At 43.1% G+C, this 26,138-nt stretch overlaps 1 protein-coding gene across 2 annotated transcripts in view; it reads left to right on the top strand.

Moving 5' to 3' along the window:
- The first annotated feature begins 2,426 nt into the window (after positions 1–2,426).
- FAR2 (fatty acyl-CoA reductase 2) overlaps positions 2,427–26,138 on the top strand; it is a 124,385-nt gene continuing 100,673 nt past the window's right edge. Inside the window, exon 1 of one of the 2 annotated variants that reach the window (XM_042050643.1) lies at positions 2,427–2,545. The gene's annotated coding sequence lies outside the window, so the exon portion shown is untranslated. Of the gene's footprint in view, positions 2,546–2,897; positions 3,009–26,138 lie in introns of those variants that run through there. The other variant, XM_042050645.1, reaches the window with a different exon arrangement.

Below are 26,138 nucleotides of genomic sequence, written 5' to 3' on the forward strand. Positions count from 1 at the left end.
TTTGCACGTTTTCTGTTATACTTCTTTTCCCCTCTGGATGCTTAATGGAAAAATGATTGCTTTGCTCAGAGTGAGTACCTCACCAAGATTGAATCGCTTGCATTGGCAAGAATTTAGAGAAAAACTGACATCTGGGAAGGAGCCAAGGAAAGCTTATCTTTTAATTAAATGAAATAAAAGCAACCAAAAAAAATAGATGCTCCAGAGTGAGTTTTGAGGACCTGTAGCATATTTTCCAGTGTATCAAACTACTTGCAGTCCTCTTTAGAGGAAACTGCAGATGTTTTGACTCCGTTCTGTTCTCACGCAGTTCATCCTTGTCCATCTCATTCCAAAAACGCATGTAACACTTTTTTCCTACACTTTCCCACAAGACTTCAGACAGATTTTTATTGCTTCTCGAGCTGAAGCCTCCACATTCTCCCCAGGCCTTGACACATTTGAGATCTTCAAATGCTACCTTCAGCTCCTGGGTTCAAAGGGCAGCCTCCTCTGGTTGGCACAATTCCCTGTTGTTTCATCATCTCCTTAATAAAATTATGCTCTCAGCATTTTCTTTCTAGAGATTTCTGGGAAGCTCTCATGACCTGACTCTGACACGCGAGCAATTTAATGTCCTAATTGGTTCTTACTTGGGAACAGTTCTTCTAGCCTGCCTGCTTTTTGGAAACTTCCCAAAGGAATTTTGCTAAGTTTGCAGATTTGTATGTCTCCTATACAATGTCTCTTGGAAGAGTTTCTGCAGGAACTGATGCTTACCAAGCTCTCTATTCAATGTCCTGAAAGATAATACTAGCAATAGCTCTCTCTCATTCTGTGCTTCTGAAAAACTTTCCTTCTGGTTAGTTTTCAAACTGCAAGATCATGGTCTTTGAACAAGCCACCCCTCACTGACTATTCTATTAATTCACTTCCTTGTCTACTTGTTCCTCATGTTGGTGTCAAACAGTCATCATCAGTTCAGGTATGGCTTTCTCAGTTTAGACAGAGGCCTGGCCAGCCTGTCAAGGCAGATGGTTATGTTAAAGAATATGCCTGTGATGGAGGCAACCAAACCCCTGTTTACTCAGAATCATCCCAGCAACCATCAGTCACTTTCTGCAGACAGCTGGGGCCTCCTCTGGTAGAATCACTTCCTGTGGTTTCTTTCCTTGTCAGGTTCCTCCTGCTACATTTTCAGTGAATGAATCTGAAACTCCTTTGCTGGAATCACAGAATCACTGAGGTTGGAAAAGACCCTTAGGATCACCAAGTCAAACCGTAAAGGAAGTTGCAGATTGTTTTAAGTGCAAAAATGAAATTGAAACAAAGCTTCCACTCTTCTGTTGACCATTGTGACAACACCTGGGTATTGGAGAAGGCAGCAGCTTTTCTTCCATCTCTATGAATTATGAAGGCAAGGTGCTCTGCATCCCACCCATTTCTGGGGGATGAATTGCCTGCACAACTCTGTATAACCTTACTCCAATCCCATCGGTGTAATGTAGAGAGCAGTTGACAGAGATCTTGTGTCCTGGGCAATTTGGATTTTTATGGTCCGCCTGGGTCTTAGAGCCCTGTGCCCTGTGTCCACATGAAGGGGAGTGGCACGTGTACTGCAAGGACACCTAGCAGATGAGGAAATGGGAAGGTTTTGGAGACTCCTCCTAGACTTAGATCGTGCTGAGATGTGCCAAGAGGCACTGGTAGGTTTCATGTGGAAGTGGCAGGCACCTGTAGCCTATAAGCTCCCCAAGGAAGGAGCTAGAGGTGGGAGAGCTGTAGCTGTGGGTGCAGTACCTAATCCCTTTGTGTGGGGTGTTCTGCTGACAGCTCTCATACCGATTCAGTCATCAGTGGGCAGCCTACCCAATCTCTCTGGGGCTGGCTTTTCCCCAGCACTAATAAACTGAGGCAATAATGAGATAAATGCAACCTTGTAAAATTAATTAATGCTCATACATGCTGTAAGTGTAGTAAGAGGATATAAAAATGTCACGTCTTGCTGATTCTGATCTTGAGTTGAAAAGGTCTGAGGGTGTATCTTCTATTGCCAAAGTGAGAAAATTAATATTGGTGGAAAAGGTAGATATTCCTGGCTGAGTAGGTATGTTGCATATCTCGGATTTCCCCTAACGCTTGTAAGACAAATTACGCAATTAACTTAATATGCCTATTTTATAACTCTGTTTCTGTGCACGATATTCTTCCTGATCATTTTAATCGCAGCCGTTAATTTTGCTGTAAACTGAAGAGAGTAAGGAGGTGGAATAACCTTGGAGGACACTCGAGAGACCACTCGCCCTGCCCCTTTGCCACGCATTTAGGAGCTTTCGGGCCCCCCCCTCCCCTGAATGCCTGGGGGGGCTCCAGCACAGCCCGGCCCGCTTCCCGCATTCCCGGCCACCGGCTTACGCCGGCGCAGGCGGAGCGGGGGAGGACGAGGGTGGGGAAGGGGCTCGGGGAGGCGCTGAGGAGGAGCCGCCGCCGCCGCCGCCGCCGCCACCGCCGCCACTCGCCCCGGCCCCAGCAAACCCGGAGGCGGCAGAAGAGCCCCGGCAACCCGGTAAGGAGGGGAGACCTCGGGGAGGGAGGAGGGAAGGGAGAAAGGGAGCCTTTTCTCTCCTGCCCTGCTGGTTCCTGCAGGGCTGGCGTGGCGTGCCCGCAACCCCTGCGGCACGGCCACGGCAGGGAGCGGCCGGGCCGCCGAAAGCGCCGGTGCCCCACAGCTGAGGGGCGATGCTGGCAGCGGCGAGGGCCGCGGAGGAAGGGGCGTGAGCCTGCGGCGGGGGTTCACGGGCACACGCGGGGCTGAGTGCTGCCGGGGGTGGCCCGCTCTCCCGCCCCGGCGGTGCCCGGCGGCTCCTGCTGTAGAGCCCGCGGCGCTCAGCCGGCCGGCCCCGGCCCGCACCCCGGGCGGGCGCGCATCCTCCCCCGGTCCGGGCTCGGAGCGGCGGGGCAGGCGCTGCTGCTCCCCGCCTCCCTCCCCCGGCCGGATACACACTGGCACACCCGGAGAGCCACGAGAGGTTTGTTAATTTTATTTGGTTGGGTTTTTTTTTTTTTTTTTTCCTCCCTTGTTTTTTCTCTTTTCCTCCTTCTCCTTTTCTTTGCCGGGAGTTGCTTGCGTGCTGGGGAGGGTGGGGGGCAGCGCTTTGGAAACAGGAATTGGTCGGAAAAGCGGCGATTGAAGGTAACAACCCGCTAGGGCACGGCGGAGGGAAGCAAAGAAAAAAAACCCCACGGCAGCCAAAAAGCACTCAGGAAGGTGGTGTGGGGGCGAGGGAGAGGAGCAGGCGACGCTGGAGAGGGAGGATGCGCGGGAGGCGGCGGGGCCGGGCCGGCTGCAGCGGCTGCCGCGGGGCCGTGCCGGGCAGGTACCGCGGCCGGGGAGCCGCGAGCGGCCGGGGCGGGCCCCTGGCACCGCGCGGTGGCCCGGGGGCAGCGGCGGACCCGGCCCCGCCGGCGCTTCGGCTCTTCCTTGGTGAGTTGAAGCCGGGGTGCGACCCTGCGAACCAGGAGAGGATGTGGCGAGCGGCTCCCGCCCTGCCTCACCGCAGGGTTGGCTCCGGGTACGGGTAAATCATCAGTGCGATGCTATTGAAAATAAAGGAAGATCTAATCTAATTGTAGGGGAGGGTTGCCTTTTTGTTTTCCTGCTGTTAGGCCCATACGTTGTTTTTTGTTTCTTTAATAGAAGTGTGCTATTAGACAGCAATAGAGTTTTAATCATATGAGGAAAGTGCCTTACTCGGAGCCTTGGTGCTGTTTTCTGTCTCTTGACCGGGAAATGACTGGATATCCCTACTGCCCCGCACCCGCAGGGCACCACAAAGATTTAACGCAAATTTTGGTACAGGATCTTGCGAGGATATCCTCAGTTCTCTGGAAACTAGACACATGTGACCTTGCCTTGTCTTATACAGTCCTTTACAGTAATGTTGTTACTCAGAACAATTTGCTTTTACGTGTTTGCCTCGGAGCCTTTTAAGGGCATAACTAGGGAAACAACTAATGACAGACCATTATCTTGCGGGGGGATGCAATAAAACTAAATTTCTGTGTTTTCACCCAGAACTATTGCGCTATAAATTCAGTCAAAAGGCTAGTTTTGCATCTTTATTTAGACTGAGAGTTTGCTATCTCTGAAGGTCATTGCTAGGCTAGAAAAATGTGTTTCAAAATCCGTATCATCTCTAATGCTGGTTCACTTGAATTTGGAATTTGTATTAAAACAAGTGTGTGGTTGAACTATTCGATGATCCCAGAAACATAACAAAATTAAAGGCCTCTCAGAAGCTTCCCATACCAAAGCTCACACTATCTCGGCTTGTTAGTTTGGAGTGTAGCTTTCTGTGTGTGCTGGCATTCTGGGAACCTTCATCCCCACTTGTTAAGAAGCTGGTGGCACAGAGATCTGCTACTGGAGTTTGTTTTGATTTGCACTGCAGTATCAAAAACATCATTGCTTCCTGCTTACCTGTAATGTTCTTGACTACAAAAGTGCAAGTTCTGTTCATTACTGAGTTAGGTACTCGTCTTCTGTTTGAAGGAACTACATAGTTAAAAAATTGTACTGATAGTTGATTTAGTAAAGTTATAAAATCCTTGTTGCAATTGAGTGCTTTAATCTCTGCATCTATTGTTTTGTTCTGACAACTTGTTTCTGCATAACTATAGTGTTTTAAAACACTTCCCTCTGTGTTTTGGGGTGTTTGTCTAAGTGAAAGCCACCATCAGTTTCAGTACATAGGTGATAAGAGCTGGGGATAACAAAACGGGGGGGATGGGGATGCATTCACTCAAAGGTATCTGAATTAAACATGAAGCAATAGCAGATTTAGGCCAGCCTTCTACTCTATTTAGAGTATGTTTGAGGATGCATCTGATATTGTAACAAAGCTGCAAATTCTCCAGTTCTTCCAATTCAGGATTCAAGTCTAATCCCTAGGCTTGTTTAAATTATTGGTCGGGAAATGTAGTTTTAAAACATCTTGAAGACCATGTGAGAAAAGGCTGAGTAAATTGAACCCATAGGTTGTCATTTGGGAAAAAAAAAAGGAGAAAAAATAAAGAAGAATAATCTAGATATCAACTGCTAGAAAAGTAATAGGAAGTGGACTGTTAACAGAGCACAAAGTTTGTGGCTCTGTTACAGGAGGCAGCTTTGACTGATCAACTTCCTGTACCTTCCCCAAAGTCAGTTCAGATCTAACAAACCTGAATCTTGGGGAGTTGGGTGAGTGGGTGATTTGGGAAGGTGTGGGAGTGCTGGCAGGGAGAACATGGATGATGACAGGGCAGAAGGATTGGGACAGGGACTGTTGGCAATAGGACCAAGGGCACAGAAACTGTCATTTGTCTGCATGGTGCAGTACAGAAGATGAACAAGTGGTCATTGTCTTCAGAAATCTTCTGGATACTGATGATTTCAAGTCAGTGGCAGAGTGTAGATCCTTGCTCCAGAGGAGCAGTCTGCAGAATTAGACTGTCACTGGAAAAAAACTTTTCTGTTTTGGTTTTTTTTCCCCTACATTTCACGTAGAAAGCTCCTAATTCTGAAGAGTTTGCCAGGTTTTTCCCCAATAGCAAGTCATTTTGACCTATACAAGGGACAGACCATGTGAATAACTCAGTGAGGTGGAGAAAACTGTACTGATGAGTACCTGACTCATCTGGGGACTATTGCTTATCTTACTGTGTTTTTTGGTTTTGCTGTTTTTGGAAGAAAAGATTGGGAATAACAGCTGCAGGGAATAATGTTAGCATTGTCCCATAGTTGCATTATTTCCTATTATTACTATGAGAAATTACAGCATTCTGTTTACCTGAGGGTCCTGAGTCCACAAAGGAGGCTTAAGAAATGGAAGTTTGAATATTGTCCAATGAGATTAAAATGTTAATCTAAATTACTAGGAGTAGTAATGGAAAGAGACAGGCATCACCAGATGTACCTGGAAATAAGGATAATCTGAAGGACGTTCACTTGCCTGGCTCAGGCAGCTGTTTCACAAAGGCAGCCCTTGTTTTGTGAGCTCTTCACCTGTGCTCATGTGGAGCTGCTAAATGTGGGCTCCTGCCTGACCAGGGGGTCAGCCTGCCTGCCTGCCTCACCTCTGGCTACGCATTCCCGACCTCCTGCTTAGGATGGGACTGTCACTCCTGGCCAAATGGAAATCTGCTCTTGTTGTTGCTCTTGGCCTGGTTTTCAGTTGGATGAGTTCCTGGGTCTGACTCAACGCCTGACTAAAACGCGCCGAGGAATCAGTGGAGATCGTGCGCTTGGGGGAAGAGCGGGCTGCTCCCCCTCGCAGCGGGGGATGTTCAGCCTCACGAGCTCGCTTGGTGCTGTGCTGATGCTTCTGCACGGCCTCCAGATTTCATTTGGCTCCTGTGTGGCCAATTTGGAGAGGGAGGTGCGGTGCCTGCCTGTCTCCAGTCACCTGTGTAGACATACCCTTCAAGGGTCTGATGAGCTGAGTCAAAGAGGAAAGTGTATGTCCTTCAAGATAGAACTACAGCAGATGCTTTTTCTTTTTTCTTTACTACAGTTCTTTTCCATTTAGTTTTTGAATGGTAAGCCTCTCTTTCCCATTTTTTAACGCCATCTGAGGTAGACTGTCTGTGGTGTTTTTTGTATTTCTTTTTAAATTCTTTTTTCGTAGTTCTTTAAGGCTTTCTTTAGAAAATGGAGCTGTCTTTGAGTGACATGCAGCATTAAAATTACGGCTAACTAGATCTTTACATAACGAAATAGTAATAGTAGGCACATAATTAATGTTCTGTTGATAATTATTGAAAACTTTCTCCCTCAAATCTGTGGCTACATTTGTTGTTAAAGCATGAGGCATATTGAAGGTTTGGCAAAAATACCTGTAATTCAGCTATAATTGTGTTCTGTTCGAGGCTTATATTAGCTGTGTTTTGCAGGAGTTGCTTGAATGTGTTTCTCTTTGTGTGTACCTCTGCTTAGGCAGTTTTAAGTGGCTGGAAATTGTATGGGGCTCTGTTCTTCCACCCATGCTCACAGAAAAAGGTATCTTGTGCCTCAAAAATGCGCTGTTGTGTTTGACTCCCAAAGTCTTCTCCCTCCCAAATGTAATTGTGGTGCAGCTCTGCCCATAAAACGTGTATAATAGGTTTTCCTCATACTTCATTTAATTTTTAGCCCTTTATACCAGTATCCATCTTCCAAATCTGCTCTGAGAAGCAGGTGCTTGTCCTCTGTGGTTAACAGAACAAATACAAAGCTTGAGGACTGGTTAATGCATTCAAGAATGGCAGCACTGGTTGCACACCTGGATACTTGCAATGTGATTTCTAAAGCCATCTTTTGGCCTTGCCTTAATCCGAGCCCAGATTCGTGTTTTATTGTGTCCAAAGGTAAGAGGCAGTTTTACCATGGGGTGTTCTCTGGAAACAAATACAAGGTTTTGATTCCAGTTTTGAATGGCCTGTGTTTACCCTTGTAGCAGACTGCTGTTTCTGCAGTGCTGTATGAAATTGGGACTGGCTGGACTGACAGGTCCTTTTTTTGTTTTTTATTTGTTTGTTTTCTGTTTTAGCTTCCTGAAAGAAACGATAAACCTAATTGTTTAAAGGAAAGAAAGATTCCCTATTTCATGTAAAGAATAGGGATTTATTTCGCTGTAGATAGTTCAAAAGGACCTTTTCTTATTCCGGGGATGCGGAATATAATTACACTGTAGTGTTACAACCCTCTCTAGAATATTCCTTCAAAAACTACCTTGATAGTGTGAGTGAAATTATAAAAATGTTAATTGACTGCAATTTTGTAAGCAGTGCAATAGATAACAAGAGAAAGGTTCTTACAAAGCTATGCAGTTGTACTGTTTACAGAAATGTAAAACAAGAATAAGTGTTATGTTGATATTGAGTTAATCACTCCTGTTTCTGAGGAAAATCTGAAAAATGGAGATGCTGTGTAGGAAAAGTACCAGCCCTTTTCAGGAGTGTAGCTCCTACCCTACACTTCAGTAAATCCTGAAAGAGGGATTCTTAATTTACTCACAAAATGTGTGGGTATTAACAGAGCAGAGCAGTGTTCTGAAAGGTTCTTTGGAATGGATGTACTGTGGAGTTAATGGCTAAGGTGGTTATAGGTGGTTTTGACAGTAGCCAGAGGTGGCACCATGTAATGATTCATTGGCAGAATAAGAAGTTGTCTGAGTCATCTTTATAGGTGTGCAGTGATAACTCAGAGGAGAGTTACAGCTGACTGGAGCTGGTGCTGTGCTCCAGCTGAGGCAGCATCCCCAAAATGACAGCATGACACTCGTGGTGTCTCTTTGTCATTAGTGGGTCCTTGCTCCCTGAGCATAAATAGCAATAACTTGGAGAAGGTTGTATCTGTAGAAATCAGCATTGCTTTGGCCAAACACACAACACTCATTGGAATTATATTTTTCTGTTACTGCTGTTGTTTACACAAGAAATAATGGTTTTTTGCCCACTTTCTCTGTTTTGAGATGTAATGTGTGTGGTTACGCTTCCCTGAGCTTTGCTCCCATTGCAGTATCGCTCTATGATTAATTGACATGAAGTTATTCACCATTTGTCAAAGTTTGGCTGGGCAGGGTTGCAGCATCTGAGATGCCTCCTTCATCACTAGGGCCTTCAGAAACAGGTGCTGGTGCTTTGAGCAGAGCTCTGGCCTGCAGGCAGGTGTGCATGCCGGGGTTCAGCACTGGAGCGTGCTGTGATGCTCTCTCTTAGGGTACCATCCTCCGGTGTGGTCAGAAGCAAAGTGGTTGTGGTCTGTGGTGAGTGACTGCAAAACCCAGGAGCTCTGCCCACTCTGGTCCTGGCTGGGACCAGCAAACATGGGGGTGGGTTATATCTCGTGTCAGATGGGCACCTGGCTGCTCAGCCTAGTTCTACCGCTTGCGTTCAGCTGGGCTTCTGCAGAGAGGCAAAACCAGTTTGGAGGTGGGACAAAGAACATGAGTGAGTGAGTTTTGCCTGTCCTTTCCTGCCTTTGTGGCGACCAGTGAGATCAGCTGCTGGTTTTCTGGAGTAAGGAAAGAAAAGGAAGGGAACAACTTCTTCTGCCAGCAGCCTGTGGAGCTCCTAGGATGGTGGAGCCAGGGACTGCCGCAAATCTTTTCAAAACCATCTGCTTTTACCACCTGTCACTGCTTATTCACTAACTCGTGGTCATATTGGGCATTAGTATTAAAAATGTTTCTCTGTAAGTACAGAAATTAATAGGTTTCTTCTACAGTCCCCTACTTGGGCTATGGATATATAATGAAGGAGTTTCAGAAGTACTCTGTTGTGAGGGAGAGTGGTGGGAGAAAAAGATAAAAGGACTTGCCTGCCTGACATAAAGCACTTTCTGATGTAGTACATGCACACAGAGCTCTTTTATTTTTGTTATCAGTTGGTCTGAAATCCATGGCATGATTCTGTTTAAACCCAATTTTAAGGACAATTTTGTGGGTGAAATTTTGTTACAGAAGGAGCCCTTAGCAAAACTATTGCATATACTGACATCAGCTTGTTCATTGCTTCTAGCTTTAAGTTAAGGAGAACATCAGAGTCCAGGACTGCTTCTAGATTTCCTTTGGCTATTGAATTAAATGTCATTGCTGTTAAGGACCCAACTCCTTTGTTGGACAAAAAATTTTTGAAGAGGCTGAGGCTATTGGTCCCCAGGCCATTAATAAGACACCCAAACTCTCATGTATTCACATTCCTAAATTGAATGTGACAGACAGAATTATACCCTTAGTTAACCCTCAACTCATCCTCGGTGCTTTACTTGTGACCCTGCAGACTGCAAAGAAGCAACCTGCTTGCTTTTGTGATAAAAGATCTGTATAAGCAGCCTTGGAGCTCTGATAGCCATGCAGTATGTGCAGTAGATTCTTCTTTATTCCTGTGACTGCAGCTGGAACTTCTCAGCCTAGCTCTTTACATGCCCTGTGATCCTTTCTCCAGTAACGTACATTATTACTTTGATGTGGTTCTGCTTCTACTTCCCTGTGGAGCCCTGCTGCAGGAAGAAATGAAACCTCAGGTCAAGATGTTACAGACACTGAATGACGCTGGCTTCTACCAGTGACCTCCTTTGAGTCCTCATTGCTGCTATCTTCATTAGATACTCCAGAGCAATACATTCCTAGTACGGAACAAAATGTCAGTGATCCCCTCTGCACTTCTTTGTGCCTTTCTTTGCATCTGAAATAAAGTTGATGACACTTGCAGAGAGGAGAGGGCGAAGAGCCCAGGGGGTACCAGGGTGTTTATGTCATGCTCTGTTGTGTGTAGCAAAGCAACCATCAAATCTTGCACCTAGATGTGCTCAAACCTTCCAGCTCAGTGGAAAACCTCTGTGGTTTTGCAGATAACCAGTAACATTTGCCATAATACTGTCTAGCTATGGTTTTAATTTTTCCGTATTCTTACATTTATGTTCAGTGGCTACTGCCTTGTCCTGTGCATCCTCAAAGCAGCCAGTGGGTTTCTGCTATACTTGAATTCAAGGTTTCAAGGTACCCCAAACAATACGTTGATTTGAAGGGAAATTCTGGATCTTGATTCATTTCTCAGTTAATATTTTTTTTCATTTCCCCTGTTTCCTAATCTCTGTGTCCTTTCTCAGGCATTTTGTTTTGTTCCTTTGCCTAGTTCTGCTATCACTTTACTCAGCGGAGAGAGCTCAGACTGTGTCCACAAAGACTCATTTCCTGCCTGAGATGTATCCCTTCACCTTTGTTTTGGCCTATTCCTGACCCCTCATTCTTCTGTAGTGTCAAGCAGACTGCTAGCTGTGTATTAATCTCTTTGGCTCAGCGTAGAATTGAACCCATCTCCACCGAGTTCTAAAGCTGTCTGTATTTACACTAAAATAAGTGCTTTACAGGCTCCTGTCTCAAATCCTGCTGTTTGCTACGGGGTCCAAATCAAGAGATGTTGAGATGTTGAGTTCCTGGTACTAGAATGCTCCATACATGGGGCCTCAGGTGTTTCGGCCCAGCATTTTTTTTTCTGCTGGATGTTTGTATTGGCCCATATACAGCTGAGATTGTTTTTCTGCCATTGGAAGCACTGAATTTTCCACCGAGAGAAAGCCTATCGCTTTAGTTGGCTTAGGGGTTTTCAAGAACTGATTAGGCATTGCTTGCTGCTGATGAACTTGTCCACAGAGAGTTCCCAGCAAGCAGATCGAGGAGAAGGTGGAAGTGTGTGCTTCCAAGATGATGTGATGACAACCCACCCATATTTTAAAGATGAGATCTCTGGACTCTGCCAACACAGTAATACTGTTGAACCAACCACATACGCAAAGCTAAACTGTGATCTGGCAGCAAGTCAGTCACAGCCTACAGATGCATTCGCTGCTCATACTATTCCACTTGGACAGGGGGTGTGTGTCTTAATTCTCAGGTTCCTCTTGGAAACCTTTGCCTGTCAATGCTACATTTACTGCAGCATTGGTTTTCAAGTAATGAATATTTGTGCTTCAGTAGTCACCCCTCTGCTGGTGAATCATCAACAGGCTGAAATTGCATTAATACTGAACACATTTCTGTCACCTTTTCTGGAAGGATATACACAGGAGGACCGATTGCTTTGTTCTTGAAGTTCAATATGATTTTAAACTTCCAGTCTTAAAGGTTATAGGTTGGCACATTTAGCTGTTGGTATTTAACCTTAAAAATTAGATAAGCTTGTTGAAAAAAAGAAAAAAATAATATGCAATGCCAGAGATTCCATTGCTGGCAATAGATTGCATCTTTAAAGATGGGGAAGTTCTTGCCTTCTGAAGTGACATAATCTGCATTTATCAAAACCCAACTCCTCTGCTTGTCACTAACATTTAATTTCCCTGGCAGCCTAGGTAAGTCTTGTTCTGGGAGATGAAGTAAGGTGATCTGGAGCCCTTCATAGGAACTTGTTTCTGATCTGAGATTCGTGTGTTCAAAATGTTAGAACAGTCACAATACTGTCTTTCGTTAAATGACAGGGTGCCTTCAAAGAGAGTAGTTCTCTTATTTTTCTACATACGCCTACACTGAGTGTGACTAATGTGATTGTGACTGTGAGCCCTTAAATAAAAAGTGGAATTCTAGAAGTAGGTCTCATAGCATTCCTAGATACAGAGCAGGAAACTTGTGCCTTGTCTCCTGGGTAAGAAGAGTAAGCTGAATTTATTACATCTGATTGTTGGAATTTAAGACAGTAGGATTTGGGTTTGTGAGATGCATGCAAGTCCTCATGTGGATTTTTACTCTAAACGTATCATTTTCAGTGTGTTGTCTGTATTATCACTCTAGAGTAGCATTGGTAGCATTTGGTGCTTTGCTCCATGCAGCTTTGTAAAAATATCACCCAGTACTGCTGACTCATTTATAAAATAAAACGGGCACGTCCTTGCACTTATTTTTTCTTTTTTTCTGTCTTTCAGACTTCAAAAATCTTACCTGCTATGTGCAACCTTATGTCCTTTCCATGCAAAATATAGTGCCCAAAATATCCTGTGTGAGATGCTTTTTATCTAAAGTGCTCATAATTGCTAGCAGTAGCTTCCTTTAAATCATGTACAGAGTTTTCACTGGAGTGTCCCATAGGTAGATGGGTTTTTATTCTCTACAGTGCTGTGCAAAAATCTTAGAAAACAAGAAAGTTCCACTTGCACTAATAGAGATATTGCATCTCTTTGGTAATTGTTATGAAAGTTCAGGAAGATTAAGGCCAGGAAAATACAGTAAGGATAACTAATTTCGTGATGAAAAGGTCATACTTCATTGCCTTAGCTTTTTAAAATGCCATGTTTTTCATACTTTATGGAAATTTACCTTCGTTCCTTTAAAAAGCAAATTCTGATGGAATCTGAGTGCACTAGTAGGATAAAATATATAAATTTTCTATTTTCATTGTCCTCCTATTCGTAAGTTGTAAACCTACAACTGTAGAACTCTTTTTTTTTTTTTTGTTTGTGTTTAGTGTTTCTTCATTGATTAAATAATTTCTTTAATAATAAATATCTGGTGTAGTGTTAGCAAGGGAACATATGTTCTGATGTTTTAGCATAAACATGAAAGTTCTACTAATATTTCTCCACCAGAACTTCATGCTACAAGAACAAGATATGCTGGGCCACGGGTGCCGTGGTCTCTATCCTCTTGAGAATGTTTTCTGCCAGAACACGGTGATTTTACTGGTCCAGTAAGTCTGCACTTCTTGTTTACTCATACACTCGTTGGAGATGTGCATTTTCTGCGTAAGAGTGTGGCATTAGTACTTGAAAGCAAAGGGAACATAGCAAAGCACACGAGTGATGCTCTGTGGTACAAAGTATGTGGAAATTAGGTAAATGTGATAGATTTGAAATCAGATACCAAGGTCTGCCAGTGTGCCACAGGCTGAATGAAGAGGAGCAGGGTAGTGCTTTGTGCTTGTGTTTTCCACTTCACTGTTAACAAAGAACATGAGATTAACTCTGCTCTGCCCTGTGATGCACATCTCTGATGCTGTGTGCAGTTCTGGGCTCCTGGAGCGGGGCCAGCAGAGGCTGAGGAGATGATTTAGGGCCTGGAGCATCCCTGACAGGGAAAGGCTGAGGGAGCTGGGGCTGTCCAGCCTGGAGAGGAGCCCCAGCTGAGAGGGGCCCTCAGCCCTGGGTGTCCCTGTGTGCAGGGAGGGCTCCGAGCAGGGCCCAGGCTCTGCTCCGTGGGGCCCAGCCATGGCACCAGAGGAACGGGCAGGGACTGATGCCCAGGAAATTCCACCTGGACAGGAGGCAGAACTTCTTCCCTGGGCAGTGACTGAGCCCTGAACAGAGACCAGAGAGGGTGTGGAGTCTCCTCACTGGGGATATTCCAGACCCCTCTGGGCACAATCCTGTGCTGTGTGCTCTGGGATGGCCCTGCTGGAGCAGGGAGGTGGGACCAGCTGCCCCTCTGTGGTCCGTTCCAGCCTGACCCATCCTGGGATTCTGTAACAGAGTGTATGGAGTAGGGAGCAGTGTTCAAAAACTGTATACGGTGGAAATGGCTTCCCTTCTTTTGTTCTGAATGCTGAGAATTGGCAATAGCACAGTGGGCTTTGTCTGAAGAGCTCTGGAAATGCTGCCATTAGGCAGCATTTGGGTCCTCTTGTTTCTCAACTCAGAAACAAGTAGTGACAAGTCTGCAGCAGATTGTAGGTCCCTGACAGAGTCAGAGGAAAGGGTAGGTAGCAGTCTTGCACTGAGCATTCAGGAAGGTAACCTGGCTGATCTGTCAAGACAGCAGTGAGATTCTTTAATGTCAGTAAAGGGGAGTCTCACTGGGTCTCCATTGTTCCCCTGGAGGAACCACATCCTAGCAGAATCCATATGGAATCTAGTAATTTTAATCCTGTTAAGTAAGTATAAGGTCATGTGTCAGAAAGGTGAGTTACTCTTTTTCTTCATTCCTTCAGTTACTTTGGAGATACTATGAAGGGAAGGGTTGAAAATTTTCTTTGTCCTGTGGGCATTTCTCAGCTCTCTGTTCTTCTCTCTTAATCAGTGTTTGGAGGCCTAGTACTCTGAATGTTTAGGTTCTCTTCTTTTTCATATCACTGGCTACTTGTGAGAAGCACTTTTTGGTAGATGGCTGCTCATGGAGCTTGAGGGTAGAGCCCTTCCCTGTTTTATAAGGGTGAGGTGAGTATAAATATTGTGTCCTCAGAGCCCAAGCAGTGTGGGATTGAGTTCATGGGCAAGAGGTGGCCTGTCTTGCAATTTGACCCACCAAGCAAGAGGCATGATATGTTCTTGTTCCAAATACGGTTTTGTACAAAAGCGAAGATTGACTAGGAGATCTTAAATATAGCAGTGCAGCACAGGAAACAGAATATTTTATTGCTCAGAACTGCTTTAAAAAACTGGTTATGTTCAAATCCATCAGGCTGGATGGGATTGATGCCAGGGTGCTGGAAGACATAGGTGATGCAGTTGCAATTCTGCAGTTGCAATTCTCTATGAAAATAAATCAGAGAGGTCCCTGAAAACTAGGGAAAGGCTCTATTATTACACCCATCTTTAAGAAGAGAAAGAAGGGTAGTTCAGGGATAGTCAGCCTTCCACGATCCCTGGAAATATTATGTATCATGTCTTCTGGGAATTTGTTTCCAAATATGAGAAGAATGAGAAGGTAGTCAAGAATAATTGACCCAGGTGTACCAGGCACAAGAAGTATTTGACAAACCTGAATGCCTTTTGTAATTAAATGACCAAATATGTAGATATGGGCATATTGGTCGCTAAATTCTTTGCTGTGAGGGTGGTGAGGCACTGGCATGGGTTGCCCAGAGAAGTTGTGGATGCCCCATCCCAGGGATGGAACTCGTAGCAACCTGGTCTAGGGGAAGGTGTCCCTGCCCATGGCAGGGGGGTTTGGAACTAGCTGATCTTTAAGGGCCTTCCAAACCAATCTATTCTGTGACTCCAGTGAGGTTTTTGTTATCATCTCTCATTGAGGAAGCTGTGCAAGTATATGGATTGTTAGATTAATTGAAAATTGTGTGGGTATCAGAGTTCAAGGTGTAGTCTCCAATGGCTCAGCGTCTCATTGGAGACAAATAGCAAGTGGCCTGTGAGGGATTGGGCTAGCAATGTCACCTCTCTGTTAATTATCTAGATGGTGAGATGGAATGCGAAGAGAAAAGTCACAGATCACATTAAATTGGCAGGAGAGAGAGTTCAGTACACCAAGTGGTAGAAATGCAATTCAGCTGGATCTTGGGAAGCCTGAGATTTGGCCAACAGAAACCTATTGAAGTTCAGTGAGGATAAACATGAAGTTCTGTGCCCATGCAGATCATCTCCTTGCAGCAACATAGTCTGGGAAGCAACTGGCTGAACAGAACATTTGTGGGAAAGCTGTGGGATATGATGATTGCTGCCAAGTTGGAAACGAGTTAGTGATGCATTTTCATTGCAAATAAGGCAAACAGCATAGTGGTCTCCGTGGCCAGCAGGTTAGGGGAAGTAATTGTCCTTCCCAGCACTGCTGAGTACTCTGGTTCTTCAGTCAGTCAGTTCCTCAAATGAAAACACAATGTTTAGAAGATGGAGAAAGGACTACCAAGGTGATTCTGAGCCATGGGAGCCATAAGTAATGAGGAGAGATTAGGATCCTTGGGCTGTTTTAGTCTGGCAAAAAAAGAGGCAAAGGGGCAATCTTACAGAAGCCTGTAGCTTCTTGAAGACAAGTTCTGATGACTATGGAGCTTGTTAGTGGCAGATCGTAGAAACAAGGAACAACTGTCACAAATTGCAGCTCAGACTGGCCATTAGGAAAATGTCTTTCACCACTGAGTAGCACAAGAGTTTTAACATGCTACCCAGACAGGTGGCGGAATCTTTCCTTTGAGGTTTTCAAAGACTCAGCTGGACCAAGCTGTGAGAGACCTCATGTAGCACTGATGAGAGTCCTTCTCCAAGCAGAGAACCTAACTGCTGATCTGCAAAGAATCACAGTGTGGGGTTTTGTGTTTTTCTATGATTCTGCCCAGGACATCAGGGCTGTGCAATGCAGAGGAAGAATTTTGTATGGCTGTGACGTTTCCTGTGTGCACAAGCGTGAATCTGGAATGGTGGACAATGGAAGTCCTTCTATAAAGATTTCCTCCTTACTGTCAGCTTGAAATGTGCCCATGTACTCTGAATGCACCCATGTGCTCATACAGAGTCCTTAAGTATGAGATGTGGGTTTATATTGCTTAGCCATTTTCAAATTTTCTGTTCTTTTGACATGCCTTGGGAATAAATACCACAATGTTCACATGACTATAGGAAGCCAGGTAATTTGTATTTAATCTGAATTATTTCATTTGAATTATTTATTGAGCGTTGCATTTATTGTAGTCGTTGCTTCTCTCTCTGTAGGTGTTCTAGGAGCTGTAGAAATGTATAGAAATCTGGTTTTGAAACTTAATTTGCCAAAAGTAAGAGAGAAAGAGACGTGAGAAAATCAGCTGTCAGAATCATAATAGATCTGTTTTTACAGATCAGTGTTGATGATTGAGTTGATCCTTGTTTTAAGGACTGACTGTGATTGATTGCAAGTGCTGCAAGATTTAATTGAAGAGGCCAACTCATGGAAAGGTGAAAAAGCAGTTAGCTAAAAGACAGGATAATTGGAAGCATGATTTTATCAGTAATCCAAGGTAGGAGAGGAGACAGACAGAATGGGGTCAACCTTTGACAAGCTAGAAAGAAACACCCAAAGTCCTGGTTCCCCAAACCCACAGCCCAAGTCCCATTGCCAGAAACCTGTGGGTGGGAATTCCCTCCCTTGAGGCTGGCCAGGAAAAAGGTGTTGCAATGGTATCTTGTTCACCCTTCGTGACTCTCAGATAAACACTGATGCCAGCTGCATCAGGGGTAGGAACATGTAAATGTGCCTGTATCACTTCAGGAATGATTCCAGTCCCAAACCAGTTTTATTGCTTTCACTTACTGCCTGAGCCAAGAAACCTTGCAGACCTAAGTCAAGCCAGTTTAAGGAGGATCAGATCTCATTTAGGTTGCTGGGGATTATATAGAGAACCGGGGGGGGAAAAAAGCCAACCCCTAAATATTTAGTGTTCTGAATCCAGGAGAAGTTGGCTTAGAAAATAAACTCTTGACTTCAGTTGACTTAAACTGAATGAAAGTAGTAAACTGAACAAAACCTTACTTGATGTGTGGTCATGATTTCCTCATTCAGGATATTTCTGTGAAATACTTTCCCAGACTATGTCTATGTGATTAAAATTGGTGTTACTCTTGATTTACTGCACTCATCTGTGCTAAAGGGCTGTGCTATAAAAATAATGCAATGTAGAAATGCTGCTCTGAGTAGATGTGGATTTCCTTCCTATGGTTGGTATTGCTATAGCAACATTTCCCTCCAAACCATGACTGCAATTACAAAAGTTGCTATTGGTCTTACATGTAGTAAATTATATCTGTATTTAGCAATGAACTCCTAATGTTAAATTAAATAAATACCTGCTTTTTCTATTCATCCCTCACCAAGCCTCAATTTTCAACAAAATAATTTTATTTTAGGAGTTCAGTTTTCCAGTAAGTTGTCTTTAGATGTGAACACAGTTTTTCAGTTTCTGGATTTCAGATGTTTATTGTAGCTGAATTTAAGCATCAGTGTTCACTGTGCCAGTTTTACTGGAAAGATTCTTGTTAGGAATGTCTCTGCCTCTGCTGGATGTATTTGGGGGGATAATTACGACCTAATATAGATCTCAGAGGAGGCATACAAAAAAAAGGAAGTTATTTACATGTGGAGTATCTTGATAATATATTTTAAACAGAAGATGTTCCTGATAAACATTTCTTGTGTAAGTCACATTATTCATGTAATAGGAATATGTCTGTGTTCATACTTCTGTTTCCAGTCTAGAAGTAGGAGCAGCAATCAGAAATAAGGACATGCACAGCAAGGGGTGCCCAAGGAGACAGGATGGGAAGGTCTGTACCTATCTTCTTGGGTATGCTGCCTGAAAGTGAACTGTGTTTGACTGGAGCCAGCAAATCTCATTGTTAGACTACATGCATAAACCCACAAGCCCTTGGGAATTAGAATATACAAACCTGATTCTGGTTAAACCCCGTACATTATGCAAGAGCATTTGTGAAATGAACTTAAGAACTGCAGAATGACAGCAGCCAAGGTAAGAGTGCAATCAATCACGTGTAATCATACTTTGCTCAAGAAGCTGAGGGGTCATTGTTATGAAAACAAAAGCATAAATCAGTTTCAATACCTTGGATATGATCTGCTCTTTATTCTCTGAGCAGCGCAACTGGGAATTCTGAACTGAGTTTGCAGTTACATAGCTTTGAAATAAATTGTAGCTTTACCTGGATTTCTTGGTTCTGTTTGTCTTGTAGTAAGTGGCTTGTTCATTTTAAATTCTGCGTTGTGCTTAGACTTTAGACTGGGTTTTGAGAGATTCAGGGCTCTTGAGGTGTGGTATAAATACAGTTTACTGCAGGGCCTTTGTCTCCATGGAACAAGTGAGAAGTGTTTTTGGGCCCCTTGTACCAAAGTCATGGTATTAATATGATCCCACCCTTTTTGTTTTTCAGTGAGTTCTGAGAACAGGCTCATCTCTATGTCAGGCTGTAACTTGGTTGCCCCTCTCCTGAAATTGCCTGTGCAGAAGAGCCCTGCTAATACCTCTCTTTGGGTGGTTGGTGTCCTAAACTGAAAGGAATGAAGAGACTGTTGTTATGCCATAAAAATATGCAGGGTAGAGGTAAAAACACTTGTGTTGCTGGAGAGAAGGAGAGGGAGTGAAGGGTATGGCTAAAGGTTTATCATCAGGGAGCATCACATTGCACAGATGATTTTTTTGAACCTAGACACGTTTAAAACAAAGCTGGTTGATGTGTGACTACTGTCATCACCCTGTGTGGGCATCCAGGAGTTATTGGAAACACACCAGTGCCTCTAAATCTTGTAGTTAAGCTGGTTACAAGCTACTTAACCCAGGAGTCAGCATGAACTTTATACATACAACAAACATACAGTCTGTTCTGGTTTTGGAATGCTGTTCCTAGTGGAAATTTTATATGAACACCAGCATGAGATTACGAAGTATAACATGGTGTTTGTAGGCAAAACTTTTTCTGTGCAAAGGGGTTCCAAAGGCTGTGAGCCACTTCTGGCACAGGCCTGTTGAGTCTCATGCTTCACATGTAAGATTCAGTCCATTGGCCTCTCTTCTCTAAAATTCTGTGTTTGTGGATGGTTTCTCCCTGGGTCCAAGCTGCTGCTGATGGTGAATTGGCCAGGTTGGGGAGGCACCATTACACAGGACAAGCCAGGTTTTGTGTCCCAGCCAAGCCTACCTGTGAGATGTGGGGCATGGAATGCTCACTTTCTTCATGACCTGGAAGCATAACATGTGCCCTCAAGACGCTGATCTGTCACATCTTTCTGCTATGCTAGTGTGGAGTCTGTCTTTCCCATTGGTGCTGGAATAAGCTGGATGGTGTCATTTAATATTTTGGTGTTATTTTTAGATTATTATTATTACATATTAGATCTGCAGTGGAAGTCCAGCAGAATGTGCATTGGTTTATGAAGATTTTGGTTTACTTTTGTTTACTTTTTTCATGATTAAAAAAGGTGTTTAAGTAAACTGGAGTTGCAGAGGACTTGGTAACCAGCAGAAGCCTTTTTTTGTGCATTGGTGCAGGATAACTTAGGGGAACAAAAAAGTGTCAGGGTTTGTTCTGATTTCCTACTAGGCAATACATTATTTGTAACCTTAATATCATGACTACAGCAGCTTTCTTTTTAAGGCTTAGCTGGTACTTCAAAAGATAGGGCTCTATATATAAGTTTTGCTCTGCTCACCACATTTCTTGGTCATGAATTCTGACCTTGTCAAGTGGATTGTTTTCATAACTGCTAAGCAACAGCAAAAACCCAAACCACAAGGCATTACCAGAGCAGCAGTCTGCATTTCTGTGGCGTCCTGCCATGGGATGGAGTCATGCTGCAAGTGCAACAAACTGCAGAAACACAGTTTGGCCAAGTTTGAAGGCAAAGCTTTCTCTAGTTTTCTGTGTTATGCCATCTTACTAAATCTCCTAATTGTGAAGGCATTCAGTTTTTATGAACCAGAGTAATTCAAAGGCTCAGTAAAGGGGCTGTACTGTCCTACATGGTAGTTACTTGGGTAGATCTAACGCCTCAAAACTGCCTTGTGTATCCTCCAAATGCCAGAGGGTATTAGTTCCTGTATGCTGCAGACTGAAAGGGAAATGCATTATAATGCTGAATGTAAGTTTATTAAATGACTCAAGTAAATGGTTTTCATTCAGGTATTAGGCTTGTCAACTGTATTAGTTTAGGGGTTTTTAAAGTTGTTGAAAATGCTTCATTTTCCTGTTGTATGCGTACATACAACTGGGCAGTGAAGTGTCACTTTTCTTTTTAAATTTGCCCACTGTAAATTTAGTTTTGTTTAATGAAGCCTATAAACTGAGCAGATGAGTTGGCTGTGCGTAACCTTGGAACCCTTCCTCTGTGCCTGACTCATAGACATTTTGATTTAGCTTCAGGGATGATTCTTCTTAGATTCTGTTATCCTCAAATGGCACTAGTTTTGCCAAGCTTGCCTATTTAGGAAACATAAATCATGTCCTCAAAAACCATGAGAAAGCACTGAGTGAGAAAACAATCAGACAAATGAGCAAATCTATTTGAATTCATGAGCTTTAGTCTTCTCTCTGCAGTAATTGAGGCTAGAAGAGCAGAATTCACATGTAATCAGAGAGTCCAGGAGCCGGCTGTTCAACAAAAATATTACTGCAAGTATTGTTCTGGTATTGCTAAGGATGGGAATACTGTAATATGGGCATAGTCTGTAACAGATTTTAGCCACAGTTAAAACCAATATATGATGTGTTGAATGATGTCTACTGGTTCTTCCATATTCAACTTTTTTCCATAAGCTGTCAATTCATTTTGCTTACAGGCAGGGCAGTGTTTCTTTCTTTTACTTAGTTGAAGGCATAAGCCACTGAAATCACATAGGGGTTTATTTATGGCAAAAATTGTTGTGCTATGGGTACAAAACTTGCCAGAAAATGTAGCTGTTTTAATCTTCTCCATTCTTCTTGATGCGAAATATAAACACAGCTCACCCAAAAAGATCATGACAAGGTTTAGTTGAACTCTGTGTAGTTCTCCTTTTGATCTTTCTGGTTTGTTTGGTTTAGGGACATTTAAGCACCTTGTTTCCTTTGGGCACAGTGTGCTTTGCATCGATGGTGTCAGCTCAAAGCTTTTACCAGAATACCAAATTTTTGGTGATATGCAGTCCAGTTGCTCCCTAGACTTTGGGTGCTTGTATGTTAGAAGTAGAAAGGGATGAGGACTGGCTCATGCATGAGCAAGAATTTTAATGTATCAGTCATCTTACAACCCCTTGTTTTCCTCAGTTTTCATTTTGAGTTTGTCTTTTGATGTTGCTGAAGATAGAAAGGGAAATACAACAAGTTTTCCCTCAGCCTCATGTGGCAATCATCTGTAAACTTCAGATTTTAGTAGTATATGTCCAAAGAGTTTAGCAAATTTTGTCTGGGTAGTTAGCATTTCAAACGAGATTAACTTTATGTGGCTTTATGTGTGGGTTTGTGGGCATTGTGCAGTTTTATTATCTAATAAACACCATTTAACTGCTGGTGATTTAACCTTAATTAATGTTACAGCTCCTGGAATTGTGTTTCAACACAGTCATCGTGAACTTAAGTTAAGATCTAGCAGTCCTATACATAAGCATCTCCTAAGGGGTTTGTTTGGTTGGTTTTTGTTCTCTTGAGTAGGGAATGTTTATTGTCTCTGTTCCCAGGACTTCCACGTCTAATATGTAGCATTTTGATTTACAAAACAATTCACTTGCATTTGAATTTTCATTAAAAGCATCGTGGAGGGTAATGGTTTTTAGTTGCAAATTTGGACAGGCGTGTAGTGCTGTAATCTTTCTTTTGACTATTTGCCACAGCCCAAGTGAAATGAAGTATTTTGGAACATCTTAATTTTGCTGTCTGACAAATTTCCTCTAAGTGAAAGCAGATGGGTGTTCTTCAGGAGGAAGGGAAAGGAAACGTGGCATGCACAACAACAACAACAACCCAGTGAGTGTCTGTCTTTTCATACAGACTTGTGCAGGTACTTACAGTCTGTATCTGATACTGAAGTGAAAAGATCTGAAGTTCACTTAAGGTGTGAATTCTCATAGGAGTTAAAGACAGTGTTGTGTTCTATTTATTAATATTTTGCATTTCAGCATCTTGGACTTTTGGGTATTTTTTCTGTGATTTGAATTCAGCTGAAGTCCTGTTATCTAAACAGGTACATGTAGTCCTAAACCTCTTTGAAGTGGTAACCTTTTAGAACATTGTAAGCTGTTTCCAGTTGAAAGAAACACTTCACATGCTGTCCTGAACCCGAACACTTTCCAAATTCATGGATTTAATGAGGTCAGCCTGTCTTATTCTTTACTATGTTATGGCATGCATTATGTCCTTGTAATTCTCTTACGAGCTCATTCATTATGAAACTCTTAACAATGATTTTTCGAATGAGGCCAATAAAATTAAGCCCATTTATAATTTAAGAAATGTAGTCAAGCAAACAGAGTATGTTCCAAAAATGAGTGTTACAAAATTTCTCTGTAATTGTTTTGAAGAGGTTTCCTAACAACAGATTCATTTATGTAATGTTTTTTTAAACTCTTTATGCTCATAGAAAGCTTAAAAAATTATGCTCTAGCATGAATTCTAGATGTAAGAAATTCAGATTCATTGTTTCTTTTAAAAGAAATTAATTCAGAAAATAGTACTTGAAGTGAAAAGCCATCCTGACAGTTAAGGAGCATTTACAGCAGGTGTAGGTAACATCACCTGTCTTATAGATTATTGTGGTCTGCCCAGAAATAATTAAAGGACATGCACTCCTAGGAGAAAGAAGGTAAAGCCAAGCTGACTTAGGGATGCTACAATTCTGGTGCAGCAGCTGTGGGAATTCAGTACTACTCAGAACATGGACCACCAAGGGCTTTATTCCCATATAAATGGCCTTATTTCCTCATCTTCTACTCATAAGAGCTTTTAATAGCGCTGAGCTTACGACTTCATGATGCACTTGGAAAAATCCTTGCACTTCATGCCCCAAGGCCTTCACCAGCCTGCCTGAGAGAAGCTTGCTGCTGCTCACCCCTTTGCTTCTGCAGGGATCTTCCAGTGGAAACAGAGTTAACCTGATGATATTTTTCTGGTTAGGTTTGGTTTTACTCTTAAGAAGTGGCATGTTCTTTGTTATGTAGGGTATGGCATGCTTGAATTACTTACAGGACTTGATTTGGTCGTTGGCAGATTTGGAAGACTTCTCAAAAAACCATTAATTTAGATGACGTATAAATGCATAATTTCTTTTCCTGTAATTGTGGTCAACAGTGTGCTTAAATAAAACCACAAAACAAAACCTACGTTTCACTCCAGGAGGGGTGATACACATTGCACCCTAAAGTACAGAAAACAGTGTCATTAATTACAAAATTAGGTATCTTGGGGAGTCTTCGGTGAACCATTGAATCTCCTCTCAAGTTGTGGCTATACTAAGTGCTGCTCACTTGTCCTTGCTAATTTGCAATTAAATCTAATTTTGGATGTGGTTGGCTTTTTGGTTGTTTATAGGGGTTTTTTTCCCCTTGCTAAGCAGTATGTTAAAGTAAAATCTCTTTTATCCCAGTCATGCTGAACATGCTTCAGTGTGATCTGAGTCAGACAAATACTTGACAACCAAGAGGAATTTTTGCTCCATGCTTGTGGGGCTGCTAAACTTCGGGTGCCACCGACCACATTGTGGAATGGTGTTAAAAGAAACCAGTTTCCACTGAGCATTTCCCTCTGAGGCCGAAGTTCTCACTGTGAGAAGATGCCTTCCAGTTGTGCCCTAAAAATCCTACCAGAGCACAAGTGGCTCTTCTCCTAAGCCATTGCAGATCTTTGCAGCTATTTCTGGATACTGCTCTGAGATGAGAGGAGCTGGGCGGGTCGAGAGCATCAGTTGCGCTCCTGTCAGCAGCGTCTTCTGTGGCTGGGTGCTGGAAGCTGAACCTCAACCCAAAGTGGTTGGCAGGAAGCAGAGCAGCTTGTGGGGAGCTGCCTATGCCAAGAAGTGATTCTTTCTTTTGAGGTTTGGCTGGGGATGCAGCTCCTGGAGGGCAGTACTGCCAACACGGCGAATACTGAGCTGCTATTCAAAGCCGAACAGCTGATAAAAATGGGGGATGAGAGCGCAGCCCTCTGCAAAATCCATGTGCTTAACTCTCAAAGCTGTTTTTGAGAAGATAAGAAAACAGAGACTGAAGCTGCCACTTCCACTAAGCTGTATGTCTGTATCTTTTAGAAGTAAAGCTTCACTAGACTGTAATAGGCCCACAAGACCTGATAAATGTGCATTTGAAAATTGGAAAGGGCAGTACCATCTCCATGATTCCTAACTGGCTTTTGAGCTGAGCACTCCTGTATCATTTCTTTGATTCATGAGAACAGCTAAAACCTAATAACATTATGGAACATAGTCCTCTCTCTAACAGGCTTCCTTTCAGACAACTCAGAAGTTTTTTAAAGCTACTGTTAAAAATTCATTTCACAAGTCAGGCTCTGAATAGAGATGGAAAAGTTAGGAATTTGTATTTTGCTAATTCTGAGTGGAGCTGTGAAGAAGGAAAAATTCCTTGGGAAAGTAAATTTTCAGGCTTGCTTGAGAATATATTAACTTGGTTTGTCATGCTGTCTTTCTGATTTTTAACTCTGAACTCTTTCTGAATTTATGAACATCAGACAATTTTTTTGTCCTGCATTTCATCTGACCAAGACCTGCTCCCTGTAAGTGCCAGGGAGAATCAAAACAACCACCTTGTCACTGTTACTCAAAATTGTGTCTTTGAAACTGTTTTGACACTTGGCCAGGCATCCAGGCACTGGGTTTCACAGCCTCAGCCAATCCATTTACATATATGGCAAAAGGAGATCTGATAAAATCAGATCTAGTTGGAAAAATTCCAATAAAACAACTTTTGCAAATGTTGTGCTCTGGGACATTTCTGCCTGCCTCTGAAGGATCTGCAGCATCCCAACACTGCTGCTCTGTGGGCAGTGCCTGGCCCAGGACAGTAGGCTGTTTGTCATGGAGAGGGAAAGGGATAAAACCCTGGGAGCCACAGCTCGTGGGAGGCTGTGACCTCAAGCCCTCAAGGTTCTCTGGAGCAGACAGCTGTGAGGGTCATTCCTGAGGATCCTTGACCTGTGTATTAAGATATTTGTGGTTTTTTTGTGGGAAGGGCATAGTGTCAAAAGCTGAAATAACAGGTTTTACAATCATTTAAGAAGTTTTTGTGGTTATTGTTGTCCTTTTTAAAATTATTTAAAAGGATTTTGGGGGTTGTTTTACTCCTGGTACAGTGTGTTAGTCTTCCTGGAAGGGTACTGCAGCCAAGAGCTGCTGGGTGTTTCCTACATCTTGCTGTGAATATACAGTAGCATCTTTGAATACCAATACTGATAAAAATAGTAATTACAAATAATTTAAGAAGTTCCTAGGAATTACTGACTATCCACCTACAGCAGCACAGTAGTG

The sequence above is a fragment of the Corvus kubaryi genome, unplaced genomic scaffold (assembly GCF_017639235.1).
Source record: "Corvus kubaryi isolate FWS band 111438036 unplaced genomic scaffold, C.kubaryi_AGA036_p1.0 74, whole genome shotgun sequence".
In the NCBI taxonomy this organism is placed as follows: domain Eukaryota; kingdom Metazoa; phylum Chordata; class Aves; order Passeriformes; family Corvidae; genus Corvus; species Corvus kubaryi.